The sequence below is a fragment of the Rattus norvegicus genome, chromosome 4, assembly GCF_036323735.1.
Source record: "Rattus norvegicus strain BN/NHsdMcwi chromosome 4, GRCr8, whole genome shotgun sequence".
In the NCBI taxonomy this organism is placed as follows: domain Eukaryota; kingdom Metazoa; phylum Chordata; class Mammalia; order Rodentia; family Muridae; genus Rattus; species Rattus norvegicus.
This window is the reverse complement of record NC_086022.1, coordinates 81,125,435-81,134,555: the sequence shown is the minus strand read 5'-3', so window position 1 is coordinate 81,134,555 and position 9,121 is coordinate 81,125,435. Positions and strand designations below refer to the sequence as shown.

Genomic DNA, 9,121 nt, shown 5'->3' with positions numbered 1-9,121 from the left:
TGTACATAGCCTTTCTCCTTTCTCAGCTGTAAACCTGCAGCTTCTTAGGAGTCTCATGGAAACCTTACTTACAGTCTGTCCTTCAATGACTTTGACCTTCAAGTGACCCTTTGTGGCTCCTGGTTTTCTCTTATGTTTCAAACCCATCACGACTCCTCCAAGATCATTCCATCAAAAAAGTCACAGGAAAGCTCTTCAGTCACCTTTGAGGTGCAGTCTGAGAACCATCAAAGTTATACATACTGCGTAGAGCAAATATCCAGGAGAAGTTCACATCCAACATTTGGGTGTGAGGTATCCCTTCCCTGAGTGCCTCTCTTTCTGATCACCCCAGCGGTCAAATCTGTGTTAAACAATCCCCTCCTCCTTATAAAACTATCCATCTCTTCTTCACACTGGTTTATCTTGAAATTCTCTTCTGTGACAAAGTCAAGAGACCTGGTTCCATTTTAGGAGAGGTCTGTGTCTCCTGCCAATTCCCCTTTGTCACTAAAAATCTGTGAGCCGTGTGTGTGTGTGTGTGTGTGTGTGTGTGTGTGTGTACCTGCCTACATATATATTTATATATATGCATATATATGATGTATGGTATATGTATAGTATATACATGGTATTTGTGATATATATGATCTATGATGTATACGAGAAATATGATATATGTGATACATATATCTCAGAATGAACAAGTGAGAAACAGTTATGGAGAAGAATGTAGGTAAAGCTAAGGGAAAAGAAACATGGAATCCCTTTCCTTTCATGGCACCAAAAAAGTTCTCTCTGTACAGCCAATCAGGACCAAGGTCAAGGCTGGTCTTTTTTTACTTTTTGCTTTTTAGGCTGGTAGCCAGGAAGTGAGGGTATAGCTGTAACGCTCTAAAGACTTTGTAATAACCTACAGTTATGAAGTCAGGGAGAGGAGCAAAATGAGCAAGAGCCCAAGATAGCCCAAGCAGGAGACACTAATACGAGGAAATTCCCTCAACAGTACTGTATTCGTTAACTTTCTGCCACTATAAAAAAAATATATGAAGTTGGGCATTTTATAAAGAAAATGCTTTGAAGAGTAGAAGTCCAAGGTCAGGCAGGCTCATCTGTGACCCCTGGTGAGGGCCCCTTTGGATGCATCACAACATGGTGCAGAAACAGAGGAGGAAACAACCACACACAGAAGAACCGAGTGTGTAAGCAGCCTCACTTTGTACAACTCGCCGATCCAAGAACAACACCAAAAGCCTGCATCAACCCCTTGTGTACAGCACTTGCGGTAACAGAATTACCTCCTACTGGGCCCTACCACTTCTCAAGATCACCAGTCTGAGGCCCAAGCTCTAGCCATGAACCCTCAGAAGGAACTCACAAGCCATATCAAACCGTCGGTACCAGCATTCATTCCAGAAGAGAAGAGGCCCAAGAGGCCTTCCACACCCAACCCAGAATGAATGGAGGAGAGAGGATGAGGCAAGAACTGCAGACCAGGCAGTGTTTGCAACATTGCTTTGGTTTGGTAAGATCCATAATGTGAACCTGATCTCTCTGTCTGTCTGTCTCTCTCTCTCTGTCTCTCTCTCTCTGTCTCTCTCTCTCTCTCTCTGTGTCTCTCTTTCTGTCCCTCTCTCTTTCTCTCTCTCTCTCTCTCTCTCTCTCTCTCTCTCTCTCTCTCTCTCTCACACACACACACACACACACACACACACACACACACACACAGCTGTGAGTATGAATGCAGCCTCTGCCCCAAGCAAAAGCTTCATAATGGAATAACATACCTAATCTGGTAGAGAAAAGAGTTTTCAGTAGCATTTAGTAAAATTCACTGAGTCCACTGGTTACAGCTTCCCTGGAGTCAAACAGCTTTCCAAGTATCGGGGGGAATGTGAAGTGCGTGCCCGTGCGTCTCTCTCTCTCTCTCTCTCTCTCTCTCTCTCTCTCTCTCTCTCTCTCTCTCTCTCTCTCTCTCTGTGTGTGTGTGTGTGAGACAACAAGAAACATGCTGAGTCCTTATTTCCTGCCATTCCCCAGTCTCATCTACTAACAATAAAGTAAACTTAATCCTATTATGAATTACAAAAGCAAAGTTTCAAAAAGAAGAAGTGATCAACAGGTGGTGAGATTCTTCACACACTGTGGAACCTGGAGGAGCTTTTTACCCACTTCCCCAGCCCCAGAGGATGCCCTGCCCATACTTGTTCATAAGATGTCTCCACGCAGCGGTGGTTGAAGTTCATGACTCTTTGGATTAGCAGGAGTTATTTCAACAAGCTCGCCTTTGAAAGAGAACATGACACCCTAAATGGCAGTCTGTCCTGAATGGTTGGGGGCCCCAGTCACAACGACCACAGTTTCTATGAGCGAAGGCCTCTTGATAGATTAAAGCATATATCTTAAGCACCAACGTTAAAGTTAATGCAAAAGTTCAGAGGTGCAAAATAATTCAAATGTGCCCAAGTGGTAGAAATAACATCTCTAAGATCTCGGCCGTGAGTTATGAGTGTGTGGAATATTAAAAATGCAAAGCTAACTCAATTTGCATTTGCGATGCCCCCTAGCTGTTACTGGGAAGGAGGAAATTGCTTTCTGCTGGATTCAAGGGCAGACTACTTAGAGCTTCGTTTAAGTCAAGGAGGAAAATCACTCATTTTTATTCTACCACTTAACTCGTGCTTATGTAATCTGTCTGGCTCTGGAGTCAGTTGTCTGATATTATTTTCAATCATAGAAAGAGAATATATAATTCAATCATTACACCTTTATTTTCACTTGCTTGGCCATCTCAGGGTGCTTTAATAGTGCCCGTAAACCCCAGTCGGCCATCAATCAGCACTCTGCTCCGGGACTACCCTGGACAGGGCACCAGCCCCAGGTATCATTTTTAATTTAAGAACGGGGTGACATTTGGCCATCAAAAAGGGACAGAAAATGATTCCCTCATGGCCAACACCCATTTATAAGCCATTTGTCCTCAGCAAGCAAATTCTCCAAGGATGGCTGGATGCAAACCAAGCCTAGCAGCCAAGGCATTGCAAAGCAACACCCCACTTTCAACACCAGATTTTTCGACGTACTTTCTAATTCTCCCTTCTCCCACCTCTTTGCCTACCCTGCACACTCAACCTGGGTCCAGGGGATTATTCTCATCAGGATTTCATAGTGGACACAGAGGATGTTGTCTATGCTGTGCTTTGTATCCTGATACTGGCATTACGCATAGCTCCCCTTCAGTTTAGCAATTTGGGGAGAACTGGGAACCATTGGTTTTCTACAATGGAAACCAACAAGAGAAATGGGTAAAGGACTTAAGCTGGAGGAAGGTCAAACAAAGACACAAACAATGCCCTGTTCTTGGGTGTGGCGAACAAAGAGAATCAGCACAGGCAGTGAACCTCATTAGCCTGGAATCCCATTTGAAACACACTGCTCACTGCTGCTCGGTTTGCCACTGATAATCTCTGAGGTACGATGACACCATCAGTCAAAAGTGCCCTTCTCTGTTTCTCTGGGGGGGGTCACCTTTCATCAGAAGCCACTGCTCCTTGTACCTTTGGTGGTTGGGATAAGACAGGGAGATAATTCAGAGGGTAAAGTTCTTGCTGTGCAAGAATGAGGACCTGAACTTGGATCCTGAACCCCAAGCCAGGCTTGGTGCATGCACCTGTGGTCACAGTGCTGGTTGGAGGTGTGAGATCCAAGGGCCCCTCAGTCTGAGAGTCTAGCCAAAGCAAGGGACAGTGACCCGAAAATAAGGTGGACAGCAAAACAGTATTAGAGAATGACATCTATCCTGCAGTGGTAGCAGGGACCTTTAATCCCAGCACTTGGGAAGCAGAAGCAGGTGGATGTCTGAGTTCAAAGCCAGCCTGGTCTACCCTCAGAGAGAGTTCCAGGACAGCCAAGGCTACACAGAGAACTCTGTCTTGAACCTCCCCAGTCCTCCCACCAAAGGCATGTGATGTTGATATCTGGTCCTCAAACATGCAGACATGGGTATAGTGCAGAAGCAAGTACACTTGTACACACACACACACACACACACACACACACACACACCCCTACTGCAGTGGTTTGACCTTTAAGAACCGAAGACCTCACACCCAGGAATTTCACCGTCCTGGGAAGAGAAGGATCTAAGGGTCTGCAGGTTACTGAGACCTCCCAACCACTCCCACAAGGCAGTACTCTAGGTTGTTTGGAACTCCTCTCTGTGAAATGACTTTCTAAGAGTGACAGGAAAAAAGGTATGCTGCTGTTGTCTAGTTAGAATAATCAGCTCTGTCCCCCTCCCTCTCTCCTCCCCCTCCCCCTTCTTGTAGCCACAGCTGTGCCTAAAGAAGCAAGGCTATTGCTTCAGCATTGTCTTAGGAAATGAAACGTTTTTAAGAAGACTGTCATACTAGGCTAAACATGTTACTTTTGCTTCCACAAACATGTAGAAATTACTCCCTGACATCAGAAGCGGGACCTGTAGGATTCCTAGAGGGTAGCATTAAAAAAAGAAATCGAACTGTAGATCAAACCTAGCTTCACAAAGCAATCCTCTGCCTTTCTAACAGAGCCTCCCTGGATTTGGTGGTTTGGGATTTGGTGGTTCTGTGTGGATAATTGCAATTCAGGGTTTGCCTAGCTGTTTCCAATGGCCCTGAATGAGAACACCAGATGAAGGAGACTGCGAATCCTGACAGCAGAAAGACCATTTGAGCCTCTGAACTCCAAGCTCGCTGGCCATCCAGGTATTATTTTTAAGTGGCAATTCAGACTATTATTTTGGAAAACCAAGCAGCTGGAAATGAAGATCCACTGCAGCAGGTGTGTGTGTGTGTGTGTGTGTGTGTGTGTGTGTGTGTGTGTGTGTGTGTGTAAAATACTGTGGAAAACCAAGCAGCTGGAAATGAAGATCCACTGCAGTAGGGGTGTGTGTGTGTGTGTGTGTGTGTGTGTGTGTGTGTGTGTGTGTAAAATACTGTGGAAAACCAACCAGCTGGAAATGAAGCTAGACCTGACAGAGATGCTGCATCCCCATGGTATACAGAGCACAACCAGGCTGCCCTTCCTTCACTACTGATGGAGGATGAGGAAGTCCACAAACCTCCAAAGAGGATGGTGGGCTTCCTAAGCTGGGAGGGGCTCCCTAGTCAAACAAAGCACTGCCCTGCCTGCTGAGTGTTTCACTCCCTAAGAGACAGTTGTGGGAAGTGGGGATTTACTCATCTGCATTGGGTGTTATAAAGAGCACCTGGAAAGTGGCTTCAAACACATTCTGGATTGGATGTTCCTTCTGACGTTCACGTTTCTGATTCCTGTTAGCACCGCCATTTTTGTCTCCAAATATGAGCTGCTTCCATCCTAAATATATAAATCAATCTCTGACCAGGACACCTTCTTCTGATTAAGCACAACCCCCCCCCCCATGCGCAAGCAAGAGAATTCCAGGCGTGGAGGCACACGCCTGTAATCAGGCAGTTGAGAGGTGGAAGGAGGAGGACTGAGAGTTTAATGCTACCCTCCAGGGCAAGCTCCACGCTGAGGAGGAGGAGTGGTCAACAAGATCATACTCCATGGGTGTATGGATATGTATATATATTGTGTGTGGAATACTCAATGAATAAATAAAGACCAAAAAAATTAAAAAGCTGAAGCCTACCCTTGGCTAGATGAGGTTCTGTCTATAAAGGAAGGAAGGAAGGAAGGAAGGAAGAAAGGAAGGAAGGAAGGAGGAAGGAAGGAGGAAGGAAGGAAGGAAGGAAGGAAGGAAGGAAGAAGGAAGGGGAAAATAGATAAATTTATTTATAAATAAATAGGCTGCCTTAGTTCAAAACTGCAGAGAACTGTGAATGTGCCTTCCCACTTCTTCTGGTTCAATGTCATTTCTCCAAAGTTACTGGCCATATGCATTGATCAGTTTAAGTCTTCATGTGAGAAAACAGTTGCCTGCAGGATAGCCTCTCGTCCCCTGGATCTAACAGCAGACCCACACTGTAACAGCCTCTCGTCCCCTGGGTCTAACAGCAGACCCACACTGTAACAGCATAATATCATAACATCTGTACAGTGGGGATTGCAGCATGCAGTGTGATGCTCATCCCACCTCAAAGAAAAAGAAAGGCTTAGCTACAGGGTATACATTGAGATAATAACTCAGAGAATATTGCTTCACATAGGTCAGCAGAGTGTGGAAGTTGGCCCACGGGGAGATTGTTACAACATAGATAACAGTGGGTTAAAGCCACAGAAAAATGAAAAGAGGAAAATCAAACTGTTTAAACATTAAACATTTGTTTAAATATTAAAGTAAAGTTAGCCTGACAGCAAAATCGATATTAAATCAGGCCTGGAAAGTGTTTTACGACCTCAAACACTGGGCTTCTTAACTGCTAGTGTCATAAATGATGTCACTTTTCAGCACGATCATGGCTGCCAGGAGGCAGGTCAGAAATGCCAGCTTTAATTTTAAAATGTTAATTTGTGATGTAATTTAGAGTTTACTCTCAGGGACAAATGTCGTTCTCTGGGCACGAGTCCTTCAAAGTGCTGTTGTGCACAAAATGCATGCCCTCTAAGCAGAGATCCTTCCCCCTAGAACATCCAGAGGGGCCTGCAACGTCTCTTGGGTTTGAATAACGTGAAAACAGTCATAAATGGTTTGAGGTTCTTTTCCAGAAAAAGACAGATTTTGAGGAAATGCATTAGAACAAAAGGACAGGAAGCTATAAAGAGCTGTACCTGCTGCCAATCATTTTCTGAGTTCAATGCTGGAGTTCAATGCCAGCAATGTAGACTGGGCAAGATGTCAGCAGAGTGAACCTCCTCCTGAACACGTGAGGGCTGACTGTCTTTCTCCCACATCCCAACGCCATCTTAAATTCCTCTCTGCCTGCTCCCTGACCTGTCACAGACCAGAAATATCTACATTGTAGGGACACTGATGGCCCTGCTGACACACAAATGTGTTTGAGAAAGAGAAATACAAGGCTGCTTGCTAGGACTCTGACTCCCACAAAGTTCAGACTGCCCAGGGTGGAAGCAGCTGCCCTGTGGGAGAGCTCACTTGGTTTATATCCTAGCTGTGGACTAAGTGGAATATAATACAGGACCCTGCACTCGTGGTAGACCACTTACAGCCTAGACATCCGATACTGAACTAAGTTGTTATGAATGAAGGTCTTCCTACAGTGGAATGCAGGAAAGCTAAAGGTGTGTGTGTGTGTGTGTGTGTGTGTGTGTGTGTGTGTGTGCGCGCGCGCCAGCTCAAGCACATATGTGTGTGAATTAGTGTGAGTACCTGTGCATGTGAGTGAGTTAGTGTGTGTGCATGTGTGTGTGTGTACATGTGTGTATGGGTGTGTGAGTATGTGTGTGTGTGTGTGTGTGCGCGCGCGCCAGCTCAAGCACATATGTGTGTGAATTAGTGTGAGTACCTGTGCATGTGAGTGAGTTAGTGTGTGTGCATGTGTGTGTGTGTACATGTGTGTATGGGTGTGTGAGTATGTGTGCATGTGTGTGTACATGTGTAAGTGTGTGTGTGTGTGTGTGTGTGTGTGTGTGTTTTAGGAGGGAGAAGAATGATGAGACTGTCTTAGCACACCACAACAAAGGATCACAATTTATCATCTTTAAGCTCAAACCCACAGGTTCACAGGGCCACATTTTCTCTCAAGGTCCCAGGAAAGAATATTTTCCAGGTCACTCTCCTAACTTTAACACCTCCTCATCTGTGGTAGCATAACTCCAATTTTTACCTAGCTATCTGCTTCCCAGTCTGTCCCTAGGTCTGAGCCCCTCCCCCCTTTTCATAAGACACCAGTAAACCTGCCACATCCCATTATGATCTCATCTTAACTGTGTCTGCAGCAACCCCATCTCAAAGTCAAGTTACACTCGAAGAAGTGGGTGTTCAGACTTCAACATATGAATTTAAAGGACACAATCATGCATAATTGTGACATCAGGGATAGGAAGCAGGAAGAGTCTATATAACGAAAAGCACCGGCAGACCATGAGGAAGAAGAGAGCCATGGTGTTCAACCAAGTCAAAGCCAAAAGCCACCTCTGGAAGGAGAGCCATTCACACTGAGGTCACAAGTGGTTCACAGACACTCAGTGAGAACGCTACAGTAATGTGGCCATTTATTTTGTAGCTGCATTGCTACTAAAAATGGACTGTCATTCATCACACCTTCTGAGAAAGCAAAGGATATGCAGAATAGAGCATAAATATCTGAAAAAGAAACTGATGTTTACCTCTAGGAGTAAAGGTAGGTAAACAGTCTATGGTCATACCACACTGAGGCATGCCATCTCTGATCTGAGGTTAGATAGAGTCGACCTAGTAAGTGCCTGGAAGGGAGGAGGCATAGGAATGAAAGGAAGAATCAGGAAACACCGGACTGCAACACTACAGAGCTAATAAACAGCCTCCTTCAGAGTGCAGTCTGAGACTCAGGGGGAGTCCTTGGCTTCCTGGTATGAGCAAAAGGAGTCATTGTCTGCACCAATCACAGTCAAGGTGTTCCATATCCTGCAACCAACAAGAGCTGCTATACTAACATTGTAACGAGGGTGACTATACTAACATTGTAACGAGGGTGGCTATACTAACATTGTAATGAGGGCTGCTATACTAACATTGTAAAGAGGGCCACTATACTAACATTGTAACAAGGGCTGCTATACAATCATTTTCCAAAACCATCAGTAGTCACTTCAGAGAGTTGGACACTTGCCAGACAACTTTGATCCGCATTATCTTCTACAGGACTCATCGCAGGGGCTCATATCCCCCAGGACGAACAGAAGATTTTCCTTCTAGGACAGAAAGAAGATTTTCCTGCCACTTTTGCCATCTGGAAATTTTGGATCGCCCATCCTTCCTGGAAGAGATGTATATGTTCCTATAAATATAAATCGTAATAAGTTCCTCCATTTTCTGTTTGCTCCAATTCTGTCAAACTTATGCTCACGAAGACATCGACAAGAAAATTGTTCCAAAACAAAACAACAACAACAACAACAAAAACCCCCAGGATTTCTAACTAGAACAGAACAAGCAAAAGAACATTGATTTTGCAGATGGTAAGTAATGTCTTCAGTCCTGCTCTGACCATTCCCCTGGAGAGACTTGCTATTTGAC

The 9,121-nt window shown here is 44.8% G+C and overlaps 1 long non-coding RNA gene across 1 annotated transcript; it reads left to right on the top strand.

Annotated features, from left to right (window-relative positions):
- The first annotated feature begins 7,831 nt into the window (after positions 1-7,831).
- On the top strand, positions 7,832-8,913 carry LOC108350707 (uncharacterized). Its single transcript, XR_001837584.3, has 2 exons — positions 7,832-8,246; positions 8,747-8,913. It is a non-coding gene; the product is annotated as an uncharacterized LOC108350707 (long non-coding RNA).
- Positions 8,914-9,121: the final 208 nt, after the last annotated feature.